Source organism: Salmo trutta, chromosome 39, assembly GCF_901001165.1.
Source record: "Salmo trutta chromosome 39, fSalTru1.1, whole genome shotgun sequence".
Taxonomy (NCBI): Eukaryota; Metazoa; Chordata; class Actinopteri; order Salmoniformes; family Salmonidae; genus Salmo; species Salmo trutta.
The window spans coordinates 8,226,230-8,244,752 of record NC_042995.1 but is presented as its reverse complement, the minus strand read 5'-3'; the positions used below and the strand labels follow the sequence as shown (position 1 = coordinate 8,244,752).

Sequence of the window (18,523 nt, the reverse complement as noted above, 5' to 3'; positions counted from 1 at the left end):
AATTTGTCCAATAGAATCTCTCGTTTTCGTTGCAGAAAGTTTTTTGTTTGGAGTGAACGGTTTCCATTGCAATGGTTTGTGACTAATGTGACTAATGTATACACCCCAGGTATGTAGTCAGATCTCAGTGGGGCATTCAAGGTACACATGGGGCTCCTAAATGTTCAATCAAGTGCTATCTTCGCCCAACCGGGTAAGAATCGGCTATCCCAGAGGGCAAACTACACGTGTCCACTGTCATTGTCCTGACTGATCCTCTTTAAGGACCTTGAGTTGGTTGGATACTATGCAGTTGAATTGAATTTACTTTCATGGAATTTGTATGTTGGATGTGATGGTGGTGTGAAATGTAACTATACAGTAACAATAGTCGAACCTGGAAGTGAACGAAAAAGGTGGACGTGGAAAGAGAAAAGGCGGTTGTATTTGAGCCTATAGCAGGTGTTCTACAGGTTGCTAGGTTACCTGTCGAGGACTGAGGAGTGTTGTAGATATGTTGTTCTGCTGTGGATGGGTCGTGTTCGGTGTCCCATAATGCTGCCTATAACAACAGCTATACGTCTCATTCTCACACACAACAGAATTGTATCAGCATATTATTGGGACTCGTATCATGTTGTTGTATATCATTTCCATATTTTTCAATTAAACATTTATATACTGGTTTTAATGGAACGAATTACCACAGACTGTAATGACAGTCTATACCACAAGGTGGTGCCTGGATCTCTCTCTCTCACACACACGCACGCACACACACACACACACACACACACACCCTCAACCTATTCAACTAAGCAACTGAAACATTCTTTCATGGATGAGAAAGAAAATATAATATTTCACTATCATAGTAGTAACAATTTAATTCTATGCCTTTCCCTGAATTCTGTGATATTTAGCAACACAGAGACGCCCCCCCCCCAAACACATACTCACACTCACACATAAAGGTGAGCACACACACAGACACAATCACACAGTTATAGTAATTCGCTGTGAAATTAAAAGAGAAACCTCTCATCGTTAATCCACCCAAAATCACACGCTCTGATTACATCATCCTAACGTGCAATTAGAACACTGCTGCGCCTCACTCGTATGAATCAAAGCTCAGATTTATCTCATCTGTACAAGTGTGTGTGCGTGTGTCACAGTGAACAAAATGAGGTCAGACAACAGTTGTATCTAAATGTATGGATGTTATACATCTGACATATTTACATATTTACTCAGGCATACGGAGCAGAGATAGGGGAATATATACACTCACACACACACACACACACACACACACACACACACGGTCCCCATTCCCAGTGACCCTGGTCTGTGTGAAGCCTGCAGGATATTTTAGTCTTAGTCACGCATGTTAGAACACACACACACATTAACCCACGCATCCAAAAATATATCTTTCTGCATCACTGTTTGTTGTTCTCTCTTTATCTCTCTCTCCATCTCCGTCCCTTCATATCTCTGTGAGAAGTGAGACAGTACGAGATATGGACAGACAGTAGAGAGAGAAAGAGATATGGACAGACAGTAGAGAGAGATATGGACACAGTAGAGAGAGATATGGACAGACAGTAGAGAGAGAAAGAGATATGGACAGACAGTAGAGAGAGAAAGAGATATGGACAGACAGTAGAGAGAGAAAGAGATATGGACAGACAGTAGAGAGAGAAAGAGATATGGACAGACAGTAGAGAGAGATATGGACACAGTAGAGAGAGATATGGACAGACAGTAGAGACAGTAAGAGATATGGACACAGTAGAGAGAGAGATGGACAGACAGTAGAGAGAGATATGGACAGACAGTAAAGAGAGATATGGACAGACAGTAGAGAGAGATATGGACAGACAGTAGAGAGAGATATGGACACAGTGGAAAGAGATATGGACAGACAGTAGAGAGAGATATGGACACAGTAGAGAGAGATATGGACAGACAGTAGAGAGAGATATGGACAGACAGTAAAGAGAGATATGGACAGACAGTAGAGAGAGATATGGACACAGTAGAGAGAGATATGGACAGACAATAGAGACAGTAAGAGATATGGACACAGTGGAGAGAGATATGGACAGACAGTAGAGACAGAAAGAGATATGGACACAGTAGAGAGATATGGATGCAGTAGAGAGAGATATGGACACAGTAGAGAGCGATATAGACAGACAGTAGAGACAGTAAGAGATATGGACACAGTAAAGAGAGATATTATGGACAGACAGTAGAGAGAGATATGGACACAGTAGAGAGGGAAAGCGATATGGACACAGTAGAGAGAGATATGGACACAGTAGAGAGAGATATGGACAGACAGTAGAGACAGTAAGAGATATGGACACAGTAGAGAGATATGGACACAGTAGAGAGAGATGGACAGACAGTAGAGAGAAAGGGATATGGACAGACAGTAGAGAGAGATATGGACACAGTAGAGAGAGATATGGACACAGTAGAGAGAGAGATGGACAGACAGTAGAGAGAAAGGGATATGGACAGACAGTAGAGAGATATGGACACAGTAGAGAGATATGGACACAGTAGAGAGAGAGATGGACAGACAGTAGAGAGAAAGGGATATGGACAGACAGTAGAGAGAGATATGGACACAGTAGAGAGATATGGACACAGTAGAGAGAAAGGGATATGGACAGACAGTAGAGAGAGAAAGAGATATGGATAGACAGAGAAAGAGATATGGACGACAGTAGAGACAGTAGGAGATATGGACAGACAGAGACAGTAAGAGATATGGACAGACAGTAGAGACAGTAAGATATATGGACAGACAGTAGAGAGAGATATGGAGAGACAGAGAGAAGGATTTGAGACAGAGAACGGAATGAGACAGACAGAGCAGAGGCCTTTGTGTTGTTCTGTTGAATCACTCCTCATATGAAGGCCACCTCAGTCCTCCGGACAGTTCTACACACACACTGCTGCAGAGTGTTGAGATGTCTGTGATGGAGTGTGTGTGTGTGTGTGTGTGTAGAGGCCAGATGGTGAGGGCCCTAGGGATAGTCAACCAGGACTGACTCAGCCCTCAGTGGGAGGGGGGACTAACTCTCTCTCCTCCTTCCCTCGCGCTATCTCTTCTCCCTCTACCCTTCTCTCCTCTCTCTTTACCCCTCCCTTCTCTTTCTCATCTCCCTGTCTCGGTATTAGGAGTATAGATTTTACAAGGGGTTAGCAGGGACTAACCAATAGTAGAATTCATTAAAGATATCTGATAACAACCCACATCCTTGTGTGTGTGTGTGTGTGTGTGTGTGTGTGTGTGTGTGTGTGTGTGTGTGTGTGTGTGTGTGTGTGTGTGTGTGTGTGTGTGTGTGTGTGTGTGTGTCAATAGAGGATCCTTTTCACTACTGCAGGGATAACAGCGGTATTCTTGACAACTAAAGACTCCTCTAACCTAATGTCTATGCTTCAGCTCAGTGGCTAACACGGTCTTGAGATACATAAACCACCAATGCCGGTCAGTCACACAAACTTCAATGAATTTGCAAATAGACGTTTCCTTAGTCAAGGAGTTTATAACCATTACCTGGAAACACAAGTTTAAAAAAACAGTAGCCCATGAAAAAGGACAGTAATATAATATTAGTATTTACATTGGTAATAAAAACAAAAAGGTAAATAAAGGACATCTCTGGAAAATGCAGCATTTCTGTTTCTTAGAAGCCATAATACAAGTTCATAGAAACACAATGACGTAGAATACACTCATTCACACACATAAACACACATGCAAGACAGACACACTCTCACACACATACACACACATGCAGACTAACACCAGTATTCAACAGTTCTATTATCAAAAGAGGATATCCACTACAGAACAAAAAGTTGTTCTGCTACTAGGCAACCGATGCACACAGACCACACCCACAAGTCTACAGTCTTTAGTCACCATGTTTCTTATTGTATTGTCAGTGGGGGTTTGATTAGCAAACAATTAGCTTAAAAAGAATTGATATTTTTGCATGTAATTTTATACAATTGGAGGTGGTTGGTTGAGTCTGTCTGTGTCTGTGTGTGTGTGTGTGTGTGTGTGTGTGTGTGTGTGTGTGTGTGTGTGTGTGTGTGTGTGTGTGTGTGTGTGTGTGTGTGTAGCCACAGGCAGTAGGGGTGCTACAGCACCCCCTGAAAAAATCTGAATTAAAAATCAAATCTAAAATCCCAAAATGTAATTATCCTAAAAGTAGAGCACTGTATTAGCGGTCTGTAGCGCGGACCCCCACCACCAAACTACTTCCCGCAGCTATGTGTGTGTGTGTGTGTGGATCTGTTCACATTGTTAAGCCAATTGTCCCCTCCAGCCTTTGTCTCCCCTTCTTTGTTTACTGTAGTAATCCTCTCCAAGATGTTCACTTTCCTTCCTCCTTTTCCCCTCCTCTTCTTCGTCTCTACAGTAAGTCAGTGGAATGGAAACCTGAGAGAGATCCTATATACAGTATAGTCAGTATAGCTGTATTCTAGTCAGATAGTAGTCGGTGGTAAACCAACTACTAGAGATGCTATAGTTTCTGTTGTCTTCAGTGATCCAGTCTCCATGCTCCTGAAGACCTTCGCTCAGACACGCTCCACCTCCACTGTTAGACCCTGACTTAGCAGTGTTCTATGTCGCGTTATAACCTCCACTACTGTTAGACCCTGACTTAACAGTCCTCCCAAGTCTTACTCTGCAGTGTCTTGTAGTTATGTCGCATCTTAACTCCTTTAAGTCATCTCATGTCCTTCTCCTACTCTGCAGTGTCTTGTAGAACAGCTATTTGTCTGTTTCCATCTGGACCCTTTCTCAGTATTGAAGTAGTGTTCTTGATTATTGTCAATCCTCTATGCCAAGTTATAACCTCCATTATATTACATTTTAATTCCTAAGTCGTCTCATAACCTCCTCTCACTCATTTAAGTCATGTAGTAGTTCTCCTGACTGTTAGGTCTCCCCAAACGGTGTCACATTTAATAAATTCCCCTGACTGTTAGGGCTCCCCAAAATGTGTTACATTTAATAACGTCCCCTGACTGTATGGTTATGTAGTGGTACTACTGTCTATGTCGTCTTATAACCTCTCGCTCTGTAAGGTCCCCTATGTTCTCTTCTAACCTCATAGTCTGTTTTTAGTAGTGTTACTGTCTATTATAACACCTCTATGTCGCGTTATAATCTCCTCTCCGTCTGCATGGTCTTGTAATAGACTTCTTGATCAGCGCGGCTGTGGGCTGAGACAGTGGGCCGGCGGGGGAGGGTCATAGAGCGGGGGAGGGGGGGAGAGTAGCTGTCCAACAGCAGATCTGGATGAGGAGGGGGAGGGAGGGGGGAGTAGAAGGGGGGAGGAGGGGGAGGTAGGGGGGAGTAGGAGGGGGGAGAAGGGGGAGGGAGGTGGGAGGAGATGGGTTGAGGAGGGGGAGGTAGGGGGGAGGAAGAGAAGGGAGGGGAGTGGAGAGGAGATGGGGTGAGGAGGGGGAGGCAGGGTGGTGGAATCTGTCTCGCTGGGAGAGGAGGAGCAGATAGAGTTTGATTTCACAGGAAGTGTGCGGTATTCCCGATATTCCGGTGCGGTGACTTTCTCCTGGCGCTGCAGCGCCCCCCTCTGGCCCTGCTCACCGACGCTCCCCAGGCTCCCGCTGGTGGTGTTCCTCCGCTCCCAGGGGGTCCCGTTACCAGCAGCTGTTACTCTGGCCCCCAGGGTCCCGTTACTCCCGGTACCGACACTGCTAGACACCCTGACCACAGGGTGATGAGGGGCGTGAGCATCTATGGTGACAATACTCCCGGTAACACTCCCGGTGTGGCTGTCGCGGTCGGAGGGGACCCGGTAGTACGGAGACTCAGAGCTTCCTGTTGAAGACCCTCCCCCACAGGAAGAGGTGGAGTCAGAGCCCTTGGCAGAGGAGCTGATTGGTCCATGCTGCTTGGACATGGCAATGACCTATAGGATGAACAGAGGAGACAGTTAGCTAGTTACTTCAGCTAGTTAGAATGTAAATCAACAGTTCATTTAGCTAGTTACTTCAGCTAGTTAGAATGTACATCAACAGTTCATTTAGCTAGTTACTTCAGCTAGTTAGAATGTAAATCAACAGTTCATTTTAGCTAGTTACTTCAGCTAGTTAGAATGTAAATCAACAGTTCATTTAGCTAGCTACTTCAGCTAGTTAGAATGTAAATCAACAGTTCAGTTAGCTAGTTACTTCAGCTAGTTAGAATGTAAATCAACAGTTCATTTAGCTAGCTACTTCAGCTAGTTAGAATGTAAATCAACAGTTCACTTAGCTAGTTACTTCAGCTAGTTAGAATGTAAATCAACAGTTCATTTAGCTAGTTACTTCAGCTAGTTAGAATGTAAATCAACAGTTCATTTAGCTAGCTACTTCAGCTAGTTAGAATGTAAATCAACAGTTCAGTTAGCTAGTTACTTCAGCTAGTTAGAATGTAAATCAACAGTTCATTTAGCTAGCTACTTCAGCTAGTTAGAATGTAAATCAACAGTTCATTTAGCTAGTTACTTCAGCTAGTTAGAATGTAAATCAACAGTTCATTTTAGCTAGTTACTTCAGCTAGTTAGAATGTAAATCAACAGTTCATTTTAGCTAGTTACTTCAGCTAGTTAGAATGTAAATCAACAGTTTATTTTAGCTATCTCAGATTTGATATTCAGCTCACCTGCGCAACTCGCGGCTGATTGGGCGGCTGGGTGGGCACACGCGGAGTCGTCACAGGGATAGGCCCCTCCCTGGCTCGTTCCCCTCCCTGGTTAAGTGACATCAACTTGGCACGCGTCACCGCGCTCTTAGGGGAGACGGGGGGAGGTAGAGAGGTGACAGAAGGAGGCAAAGGGGAGACCGTAGGAGGTAGAGGGGAGACAGTAGGGGGGTGTCTAATCCCCTCCTTAGGGATATGCACTAGTGGGGCTGGCGCTGGGGTAGCCGTGGCAACGCCTTTATTGGCCGACTGTACCGTCGGATAGAGGGAGGGAGGATTCATCACCCCTGTCTCCCCTGCCTCACCCCCTCCTCCTGCTCCTCCCTCTCCTCCGCCAGATCTGTCCGTCTCTCCCTCCTCCTCGCTCCGTCTCTCCGTAGAGCGTTGCTGTCTCCACTCCTGCACCAGCGGCGGTCGCAGCCTGACGGATCACACATAAGTTTGACTTGACGATTAATACCAGGGTGGTATGACACACACCTACAACACACACTAGTCACAAACGTACCTTGGTTGTGACCTGCGGGGGTCGAAGGACAGGTGGAAGGTCATGTGACGCTGGTTGGAGGGGTCGTCTCCGGGGGGCGAGGTGCTGCTGCTGCCGTTGGCGACGCGGGGCAAGGTATTGCTGAATGTTACCATGGTTTCCTTTCCCATGGGGCCGCGGGGTGCCAGGAGCTCCACGTCAGCACTGGCCCTCTTCAGAGATGCTACGCTGGCCTTCTCCCTCCGCACCTACAGAATAATAACATCATTTCTTTTATTTTTTATTTCACCTTTATTTAACCAGGTAAGCTAGTTGAGAACAAGTTCTCATTTACAACTGCAACCTGGCCAATATAAAGCAAAGATAAAGCAAAGCAGTGCGACAGAAACAACAACACAGAGTTACATGGAATAAACAAGCGTACAGTCAACACAATAGAATAAAGAAAGTCTATATACAGTGTGTGCAAATGGCATGAGGAGGTATGGCAATAAATAGGCCATAGTAGCAAAGTAATTACAATTTAGCAGATTAACACTGGAGTGATAGATGAGCAGATGATGATGAGCAGATGATGGTGTGTAAGTAGTGATACTGGTGTGCAAAAGAGCAGCAAAGTAAATAGAAACAATATGGGGATGAGGTAGTTAGATTGGGTGGGCTATTTACAGATGGACTATGTACAGCTGCAGCGATCGGTTAGCTGCTCAGATAGCTGATGTTTAAAGTTAGTGAGGGAAATGTAGGTCTCCAGCTTCAGCGATTTTTTGCAATTCGTTCCAGTCATTGGCAGCAGAGAATTGGAAGGAAAGGCGGCCTAAGGAAGTGTTGGCTTTGGGGATGACCAGTGACATATACCTGCTGGAGGGCGTGCTATGGGTCAGTGTTATCATGACCAGTGAACTGAGATAAGGCGGAGCTTTACCTAGCATAGACTTATAGATGACCTGGAGCCAGTGGGTCTGGCGACAAATATGTAGCGAGGGCCAGCCGACTAGAGCATACAGGTCGCAGTGGTGGGTGGTATAAGGCGCTTTGGTAACAAAACAGATGGCACTGTGATAGACTGCATCCAATTTGCTGAGTAGAGTATTGGAAGCTATTTTGTAGATGACATCGCCGAAGTCGAGGATCAGTAGGATAGTCAGTTTTACTAGGGTAAGTTTGTCGGCGTGAGTGAAGGAGGCTTTGTTGCGAAATAGAAAGCCGATTCTAGATTTGATTTTGGATTGGAGATGTTTGATATGAATCTGGAAGGAGAGTTTACAGTCTAGCCAGACACCTAGGTATTTGTAGTTGTCCACGTATTCTAGGTCAGAACCGTCCAGAGTAGTGATGCTAGTCGGGCGGGCGGGCGGGCGGGTGCGGGCAGCGAACGGTTGAAAAGCATGCATTTGGTTTTGCTAGCGTTTAAGAGCAGTTGGAGGCCATGGAAGGAGTGGTGTATGTTATTGAAGCTCATTTGGAGGTTAGTTAACAGTGTCCAAAGAAGGGCCAGATGTATACAGAATGGTGTTGTCTGCGTAGAGGTGGATCAGGGAATCAGCCGCAGCAAGAGCGACATCGTTCATATATACAGAGAAATGTGTGGTGACCACCATAGAGACTGCCAGAGGTCCGGACAAACAGGCCCTCCGATTTTACACACTGAACTCTATCTGAGAAGTAGTTGGTGAACCAGGCGAGGCAGTCATTTGAGAAACCAAGGCTATTGAGTCTGCCAATAAGAATACGGTGATTGACAGAGTCGAAAGCCTTGGCCAGGGTCGATGAACACGGCTGCACAGTACTGTCTTTTATCGATGGCGGTTATGATATCGTTTAGTACCTTGAGTGTGGCTTGAGGTGCACCCGTGACCAGCTCGGAAACCGGATTGCACAGCGGAGAAGGTACGGTGGGATTCGAAATGGTCAGTGAATCTGTTTATTAACTTAGCTTTCAAAGACTTTAGAAAGGCATGGCAGGATGGATATAGGTCTGTAACAGTTTGGGTCTATAAGGTCACCCCCTTTGAAGAGGGGGATGACCGCAGCAGCTTTCCAATCTTTAGGGATCTCGGACGAAATGAAAGAGAGGTTGAACAGACTGGTAATAGGGGTTGCAACAATGGCGGCGGATAATTTTAGAAAGGGTCCAGATTGTCTAGCCCAGCTGATTTGTACGGGTCCAGGTTTTGCAGCTCTTTCAGAACATCTGCAATCTGGATTTGGGTGAAGGAGAAGCTGGGGAGGCCCGGGCAAGTAGCTGCAGGGGGTGCGGAGCTGTTGGCCGAGGTTGGGGTAGCCAGGAGGAAAGCATGGCCAGGCGTAGAGAAATGCTTATTGAAATGTTCGATTATCATAGATTTATCGGTGGTGACCGTGTCGCCTAGCCTCAGTGCAGTGGGCAGCTGGGAGGAGGTGCTCTTGTTCTCCATGGACTTTACAGTGTCCCAAAACTTTTTGGAGTTAGAGCTACAGGATGCAAATTTCTGTTTGAAAAAGCTAGCCTTTGCTTTCCTGACTGACTGTGTGTATTGGTTCCTAACTTCCCTGGACAGTTGCATATCGCGGGGACTATTCGATGCTATTGCAGTCCGCCACATAACAGCAACATTACTACTACTGGCCCTCTTCAGAGACGCTACGCTGGCCTTCTCCCTATGAACCTACAGAACAACATAGCGTGGCTAACTACTAATACTAACCACTAATACACAACCTCTCTCCCTTCATCTCTTACCTTGCAGCGTCCAGTCCCCAGTTCCTCCCTGCTGTCTGAGGGTCTGGGTGTCTTGCTGCGGTACAGAGAGCCGTGCTGAGAAACATGACCTCTCTGGGCTCGTCCCCTCACCACCACCTCCCTCTGCTGCGGGGGGGGAGAGGCAGCCCTCCGGACAGGCTGGGGGAGGCAGTCCTCCTCGGATGACCTGAAGTTACCTACTGCATACAGAGACTAGAGGGAGGGTAGGGAGGGTGGTGAAGGAGAGAGGTGGAGATAGCGATAGAGAGAGGGGATAGAAGCGTGAAATTTGTTGAGACAGGATTTCTAAAAAAGTAACTGTGAAATTCTCCCCCTGAGAACTCTTAAAAGATTATTAATTCCCATCTCTCTCTCTGTCTCTTTCTCAGTCTACTACCCCCCCCCCCCCCCCACACACACACACACACACTCACCAGGTAGACTCCTATGCCAGCTCCTATGGCGTAGCCAACATAGACGTCTCTGGGATGGCAGCGGTGCTGTGTGATCTGAGTCAGTCCGGCTATGCCTGCAGCCAGACAGTATCCAAACACCAGCACCGGCTTCACCAGTTTAGTACTACTGCTGATCACACTGTTCAAATACATCTACACACACACACACACACACACACACACACACCACACACACACACACACACACACGCATGCACACACACATACATACATACAAAGTTAGAACAATTGCGGATGGCAATGTTTCCAATTTTAACTTCAAATGCATCTTCATAAAGTCAGACAGACAGGCAGGCAGACAGACACGTTAGTAGCTGTCAGTGCTTACAGAGATGTAGACAGCCGCGAAGCCAGAGAGCGTTGCATGCTGGGACGGAAATGTTTTCCTGAAGAGAAGGAGAGGGAGAGTAAGAATCAGGGAGAGAGAGGGAGACGTGATGCAGAGAGAGAGAAAGAAAGGTGGAGGTTTTATTGAAGCTGGAGAACACAAAGTGTGTGTGTGTGTGTGGTGTGTGTGTGTGTGTGTGTGTGAGAGAGAGAGGAGAGAGAGTGAGTTACCTGGCTGACAGGATGGCATACAGATCTTTCCAGAGCAGATGTCCTGTGTGATGTACTTGTTCTGGTCACATGATATCCCAGGCAGCGTGTAATTGGCTGACAGACAGTCAGGAAGAAAGGGGTGTGGGATAACCAGTAGCCAATTGGATGATGTCCGTCATTAGGGCTGTTGCCAGGAGACCAAACACATGAACACCTGGGGAGACAGGGAGAAGGGATGGAAGGAGAGAGAGAGGGAGAGACAGGGAGAAGGGATGGAGGAGGAGAGCGAGGAGGAGGAAGGAGCATGCACCAGGTAAGAGTTATCTGAAGGCGTCTCGTCTGTCCTCATTCCCTCTACATCTCTCTTTCCCCTGTTCTCCCCTGTTCTCATTCCCTCTACATCTCTCATTCCCCTGTCCTCATTCCCTCTACATCCCTCTCTCCCCTGTTCTCATTCCCTCTACATCTCTCATTCCCCTGTTCTCATTCCCTCTACATTCCCCTCTCCCCTGTCCTCATTCCCTCTACATCTCTCTCTCCCCTGTTCTCATTCCCTCTACATCTCTCTTTCCCCTGTTCTCCCCTGTTCTCATTCCCCTCTACATCTCTCATTCCCCTGTCCTCATCCCCTCTACATTCCCCTCTCCCCTTGTTCTCATTCCCTCTACATCGCTCTCTCCCCGTTCTCATTCCCTCTCCATCTCTCCCCGTTCTCATTCCCTCTCCATCCCTCTCTCCCCGTTCTCATTCCCTCTCCATCTCTCCCCGTTCTCATTCCCTCTCCATCTCTCCCCGTTCTCATTCCCTCTCCATCGCTCTCTCCCCTGTTCTCATTCCCTCTCCATCTCTCCCCGTTCTCATTCCCTCTCCATCTCTCCCCTCTCCCCTGGCCCTCATTCCCTCTACATCCCCCTCAGCCCCTGTCCTCATTCCCTCTACATCCTCTCGCTCCCTCCTCCTGTTCCTCATTCCCTCTACATCTCGTTCTCCCCGGTCCTCATTCCTCTACATCCCTCTCTCCCCTGTTCTCATGCCCTCTACATCCTCTCTCCCCTGTTCTCATTCCCTCTAACATCTCTTTCTCTCCCTGTCCTCATTCCCTCTACATCCCTCTCCTCCCCTGTCCTCATTCCCTCTACATCCCCTCTCTCCCCTGTCCCTCATTCCCTCTACATCCCGCTCTTCCGCTGTCCTCATTCCCTCTACATCCCTCTCATCCCATGTTCTCATTCCTCGTACATCCTCTCATCCCTGTTCTCACACTGGAACTGGCCTGAAGTAGATTCCTCCCTAGGATAGCATTACTCTCTTAGTTCTAGTTTTCTATTTCCTATGTTGGGGTTTTTTGGGGTTGATCTCCAATTGGAGGCAGCTGGTCCTCGTTGTCTCTAATTGGAGATCATATTTAAGTAGGGTTTTTCTTCCTGGGTTTGTGTGTTCTAATATTTTGAGTAGTGTTTGTTTCTCTCTGCGTCACGGTTTGTTGTTTTCTCAAGTCAGTTATTTAAGTATTTGCAAAGTTTCATGGATTTAATCAAATGTGGAACTACAACCACGCTGCACTTTGGTCCGCTCCTTTCGACATCCGTGACAGGCTAGCATTACTCTCTGAAGTAGATTCTCTCCCTAGGCTAGCATTACTACATGAAGTAGATTATCTCCCTGGGCTAGCATTACTCTCTAAAGTAGATTCTCTCCCTGGGATAGCATTACTACATGAAGTAGATTATCTCCCTGGGCTAGCATTACTACATGAAGTAGATTCTCTCCCTAGGCTAGCATTACTACATGAAGTAGATTCTCTCCCTGGGCTAGCATTACTCTCTAAAGTAGATCCCTCTCCCTGGGCTAGCATTACTCTCTAAAGTAGATTCTCTCCCTGGGATAGCATTACTACATGAAGTAGATTCTCTCCCTGGGATAGCATTACTACATGAAGTAGATTCTCTCCCTGGGCTAGCATTACTACATGAAGTAGATTCTCTCCCTGGGATAGCATTACTACATGAAGTAGATTCTCTCCCTGGGCTAGCATTACTACATGAAGTAGATTCTCTCCCTGGGCTAGCATTACTCTCTAAAGTAGATTCTCTCCCTGGGATAGCATTACTACATGAAGTAGATTCTCTCCCTGGGCTAGCATTACTCTCTGAAGTAGATTCTCTCCCTGGGATAGCATTAATACATGATGTAGATTCTCTCCCTGGGATAGCATTACTACATGAAGTAGATTCTCTCCCTGGGATAGCATTACTACATGAAGTAGATTCTCTCCCTGGGATAGCATTAGTACATGAAGTAGATTCTCTCCCTGGGATAGCATTACTACATGAAGTAGATTCTCTCCCTGGGATAGCATTACTACATGAAGTAGATTATCTCCCTGGGCTAGCATTACTACATGAAGTAGATTCTCTCCCTAGGCTAGCATTACTACATGAAGTAGATTCTCTCCCTGGGATAGCATTACTCTCTGAAGTAGATTCTCTCCCTGGGATAGCATTACTACATGAAGTAGATTCTCTCCCTAGGCTAGCATTACTACATGAAGTAGATTCTCTCCCTGGGATAGCATTACTACATGAAGTAGATTCTCTCCCTGGGATAGCATTACTCTCTGAAGTAGATTCTCTCCCTGGGATAGCATTACTCTCTGAAGTAGATTCTCTCCCTGGGATAGCATTACTACATGAAGTAGATTATCTCCCTGGGCTAGCATTACTACATGAAGTAGATTCTTTCCCTGGGATAGCATTACTACATGAAGTAGATTATCTCCCTGGGATAGCATTAGTACATGAAGTAGATTCTCTCCCTGGGATAGCATTACTCTCTGAAGTAGATTCTCTCCCTGGGATAGCATTACTACATGAAGTAGATTCTCTCCCTGGGATAGCATTACTACATGAAGTAGATTATCTCCCTGGGATAGCATTACTACATGAAGTAGATCCTCTCCCTGGGATAGCATTACTACATGAAGTAGATTCTCTCCCTAGGCTAGCATTACTACATGAAGTAGATTCTCTCCCTGGGATAGCATTAATACATGATGTAGATTCTCTCCCTGGGATAGCATTACTACATGAAGTAGATTCTCTCCCTGGGATAGCATTACTCTCTGAAGTAGATTCTCTCCCTGGGATAGCATTAATACATGAAGTAGATTCTCTCCCTGGGATAGCATTAATACATGATGTAGATTCTCTCCCTGGGATAGCATTACTACATGAAGTAGATTCTCTCCCTGGGATAGCATTACTACATGAAGTAGATTCTCTCCCTGGGATAGCATTACTACATGAAGTAGATTCTCTCCTGGGATAGCATTACTCTCTGAAGTAGATTCTCTCCCTGGGATAGCATTACTACATGAAGTAGATTCTCTCCCTGGGATAGCATTACTACATGAAGTAGATTCTCTCCCTGGGATAGCATTAATACATGATGTAGATTCTCTCCCTGGGATAGCATTACTCTCTGAAGTAGATTCTCTCCCTGGGATAGCATTACTACATGAAGTGTGCACCTGTTCATTCCCCCTTGAGGATTCAAGCGTAAATAACAGGTACGTACCAACAAAGCGAACAGTCCTCCGTAGGAAGGAGTTGAAGTTACACCCTCCAGCAATGATGGATCCTTCAGTTTTACTCTGTTTGACTCTGGACTGGTAACAATACACCAGCCCTTCACCCAGCATGATCTATTCACACACACAATTAGTCATGCACCCTGATAGGCTGTTCACTGATCAGAGTCTATAGATTGTAGGTTCTGACGGTGTGTGTGTGTATGTACTAACCGAGGCAGCCGGTCCTGCGAAGGCCAGGCTCAGTAACATCAGCAGAGGGATCAGTTCGTCTCCTGTCTCCAGGTAGGGCAACGACAGGTCACGGTCATAGCAATGGAACCCAGGGGTCGCCGGGGACAACAGGTCCGTCAACTCCATGAAGTAGAGAGAGACAAGGGAGGAGAGGACGATGGGGAGCTAGACAGAAAGAAAGAGAAGGCGGGCAAGGGAGAGAGAGAGAGAGAAAGAGAGAGCGAGCAAGGGAGAGAGGTAAGAGGGAGATATTGTCTTACTAACAGCCATAGTGAGTGGTACACATTAAATGCAGTACACACACCTCAATGAAGTAGAAGCATGGTAGAAGTGTCATGCTGTCTTTGGGAGGTTTCTTCTTGGTCTTGGCTTTTGGTGACGACATCATCCTGGTGTTGGTCCAATCAGAGTCTAGGAACAGACAGAAGGGGAGGGGTTAGTCATCACACTGGTGGCGTTCCAGGTGGCATACATTACAGAGGCGTTGTTGCACAGTATCAGCTTGTTAAGTCATATTCGTCTACTACTTCCACATGGGCAAACATCTGCTTGGTCTCGGACTGGTTCTTTGAAGCAACCCGAAGCTAATAGTAAATAGCTGAATGCACATATGTTGTGTTGAACGGAACATCAGAACACAGGCAAGCCTCAATGGTGTGCTATCCGTTTCACACTTCTCTCTCTCTAACGTTCTCTAAATTCAGGACAATGGAGTGGACACAGGACAGTGCCATAGTTACAGTAACTCAGAGAGAAAGACTCAGGGAGATGACACACACAGCTCCCTCCTTTAGCCCGGAGTTATTCTACTGTAACTATGGCGCTGTCCACTGCATGGTCCTGAACTGAGAGTGAGAGAGAGAAAAACCTGTCCTGATTTATAAACATTGATTCTCTCAGACACTAGTGTCAGACTCACCCTGCCTCGCCTCTCCTCCACACACACACACACACACACACACACAGAGCGCTGAATTACCTCTGTCCCGCGGGTTGTGTGTGGTTAGCAGAGGCCCGTCTTGGCCCTCCCCCCTCGCCGAGGTCTAGCGTGCTGCTCCAGTTTTCCGTTCTAACGTTAATCCATCTTCACGCGCTGCCAGTTGTTTTACGCCCCAAAACACACATGCACACATCAGGTTGTTTAGGTTGGTCAGATCCTGCACGATAGTGAGGACGAGAGAATTATATATGGGTAAGACGAAAAGGGAAAAGTCCTATATTCGATATTTCTTCCGTTATTTTCCTCTTCTGATCGCGCGTGTGTGAATAAACTCCGAGGTTTGACGGTGCCTTCTACCGGGTTCACCCCAGTCCCAGTCAGCCACGCTATGTGTCGAACAGCCCACACAAACTCAAACAGCGCTGAGAAACGCACCGATATCTCACTTGAAGAACCGAAGCTCACAGAGAGCCTCGCGCACACAAAGGCATGGGGGGCGCGAGAGGGCGGTGGGAGACGAGGGGAGGAGACCGACTGCTCCCTTCACACACACTAACGCCCCTCCTCTCACCGCTCCAAATTCCTATGGTAGTCCACCACCACCATAAAGCTGGGCAAAACAAAGCGATGGATGTTGGTTGGTTGTTTGGGTATGCGCCGTGCATGAGTTAAAGCATGTGTGTCGTTTGATTCTGAGTGTTTCTTCGAATATGCCCTTTTAGAACATTATATTTTAATGTAAAGGCTATTCATTTTAGGGCCAAAGATGCTTAACCCCCCCATCTCTCTTCCTCTTCTTCGTATTTGTTAGTTTTATTTTGGGTAGACCTAGCCCAGTAGGTGTGGGATGGGTTGGGTTCTGACCACTGTGCCTGTGACTGCTGCTGCGGGTGTGTATTTGCGTCTCTTTCATTCAACAAACGCGCACGCGCGCTCTCACACATCTTCTGCCTCTGACTGTCTGTATTTACCATGACATGTACACATTCAAACCTTTCTCCCCACGGTTATAAATACACATACACCATGACACACCCACCCACCCTTTTCGCCTGGAATGGTCACAGCTGGACTGCAAATAAACTCATCACTCACTCACACACAAATACATATAAAGAAGACTCCAACCTATCAGCACTAAATATATGATTCTATCGCTACCTGTATTCTCTGTAAATCCAGCCTGGTCACTAGAAATACCACAGCAATCAGTAGCTCTATTGATATCTTCTACCTGTACATGTGGTAGAGCAACTTTTCATTTGTTTCTGTTTACATAAATAAATACAGAAGTAAATGAATGAAATTTGTTTAGAGCGCATGGGTCTGAGTGTGTCTTTATAAATGTGTGTCCCAATTTACAGCTGCTAATGGCTAGAGGCATCCTTTCATCTCTTCCCTGTCCCCTCCTCTCCTCTTCTCCGTCTATGAACCATATGCAGAGCACAAATGCCCCCTTCTGGCCACGGGATGCCACATGCCACAATAAATATGTTATGGACAGTAGATGGTGCACTTCACCAATTGAACCAATCTAGATGAACAGTGCCTTCAGAAAGTATTCATACCCCTTGACTTTTTTCCACATTTCCTTGTGTTACACTTACAGACTGAATTCAAAATGTATTAATATTTTTTTTCACCCATCTACACACAATACCTCATAATGACAAAGTGAAAACATGTTTTTGAAATTGTTCTACATTTATTTCAAATTAACATTTTTTTAATTTTTTTTTAAATACTGAAATATCTAATTTACATAAGTATTCACACCCCTGAGTCAGTACTTTGTAGAAGCACAATTGACAGCGATTACAGCTGTGAGTCTTTCTTGGTAAGTCTCTAAGAGATTTCCACACCTGGATTGTGCAACATTTGCCAATTATTCTTTTCAAAATTCTTCAAGCTCTGTAAAATTGGTTGTTGATCATTACTGACAACCATTTTCAGGTCTTGCGATAGATTTTTCCAGTAGATTTAAGTCAAAACATTAACTTGGCCACTCAGGAACATTCACTGTCTTCTTGGTAAGCAACTCAATCGTAGATTTGGCCTCGTGTTTTAGGTTATTGTCCTGCTGTTTGATGGAAAGCAAACTGAACCAGGTTTTCCTGTAGGATTTTGACTGTGCTAAGCTCCATTCCATTATTGTTTTGTCCTGAAAAACTCCCCAGACCTTAAACATTACAAGCATACCCATAGCATGATGCAGCCACCACTATGCTTGAAAATATTGAGTGTCGTACTCAGTAATGTGTTGTATTGTACTTGCCCCAAACATAACACTTTGTATTCAGACAAAAGGTGAATTGCTTGGTCACTTAAATATTACTTTAATTCCTTGTTGCAAACAGGATGCATGTTTTGGAATATTTGTATTTTGTACAGGCTTCCTTCTTTTCACTCTGTCAATTAGGTTAGTATTATGGAGTAATTACAATGTTGTTGATCCATCCTCAGTTTTCTCTAATTACAGCCCTTAAACTCTGTAACTGTTTTAAACTTCCCATTGGCCTCATGGTGAAATTGATGCAATTTCAATGTTGTTTGAGTTGCTTTGTGCATCAGCAAATTTGCCTTGAGATGATTTTACTGCAACACTGCTCACTGCAGTGAGTTGCTTGACATAGGTGTTTCCAAAGAGCTGTCAGTCAAGGTGAGCTCATGAATATAAGCTCCCTGCCCACTCAGCCTATCTTTTCAACATTTTCAGAATGACTGTTCGGGACCTTTAATGTCTTTTGAACTGTGTTTCCTGACTGAATCAGCGTTCAAATGTAATGAATTGTGTTTGTGGTAGAGCCTCAT

The 18,523-nt window shown here is 45.7% G+C and overlaps 1 pseudogene; it reads right to left on the bottom strand.

The window, feature by feature from the left end:
- Nucleotides 1-5,179: 5,179 nt before the first annotated feature.
- LOC115179233 (phospholipid phosphatase-related protein type 3-like) lies at nucleotides 5,180-15,179 on the bottom strand (annotated as a pseudogene).
- Between the last annotated feature and the right edge of the window lie 3,344 nt (nucleotides 15,180-18,523).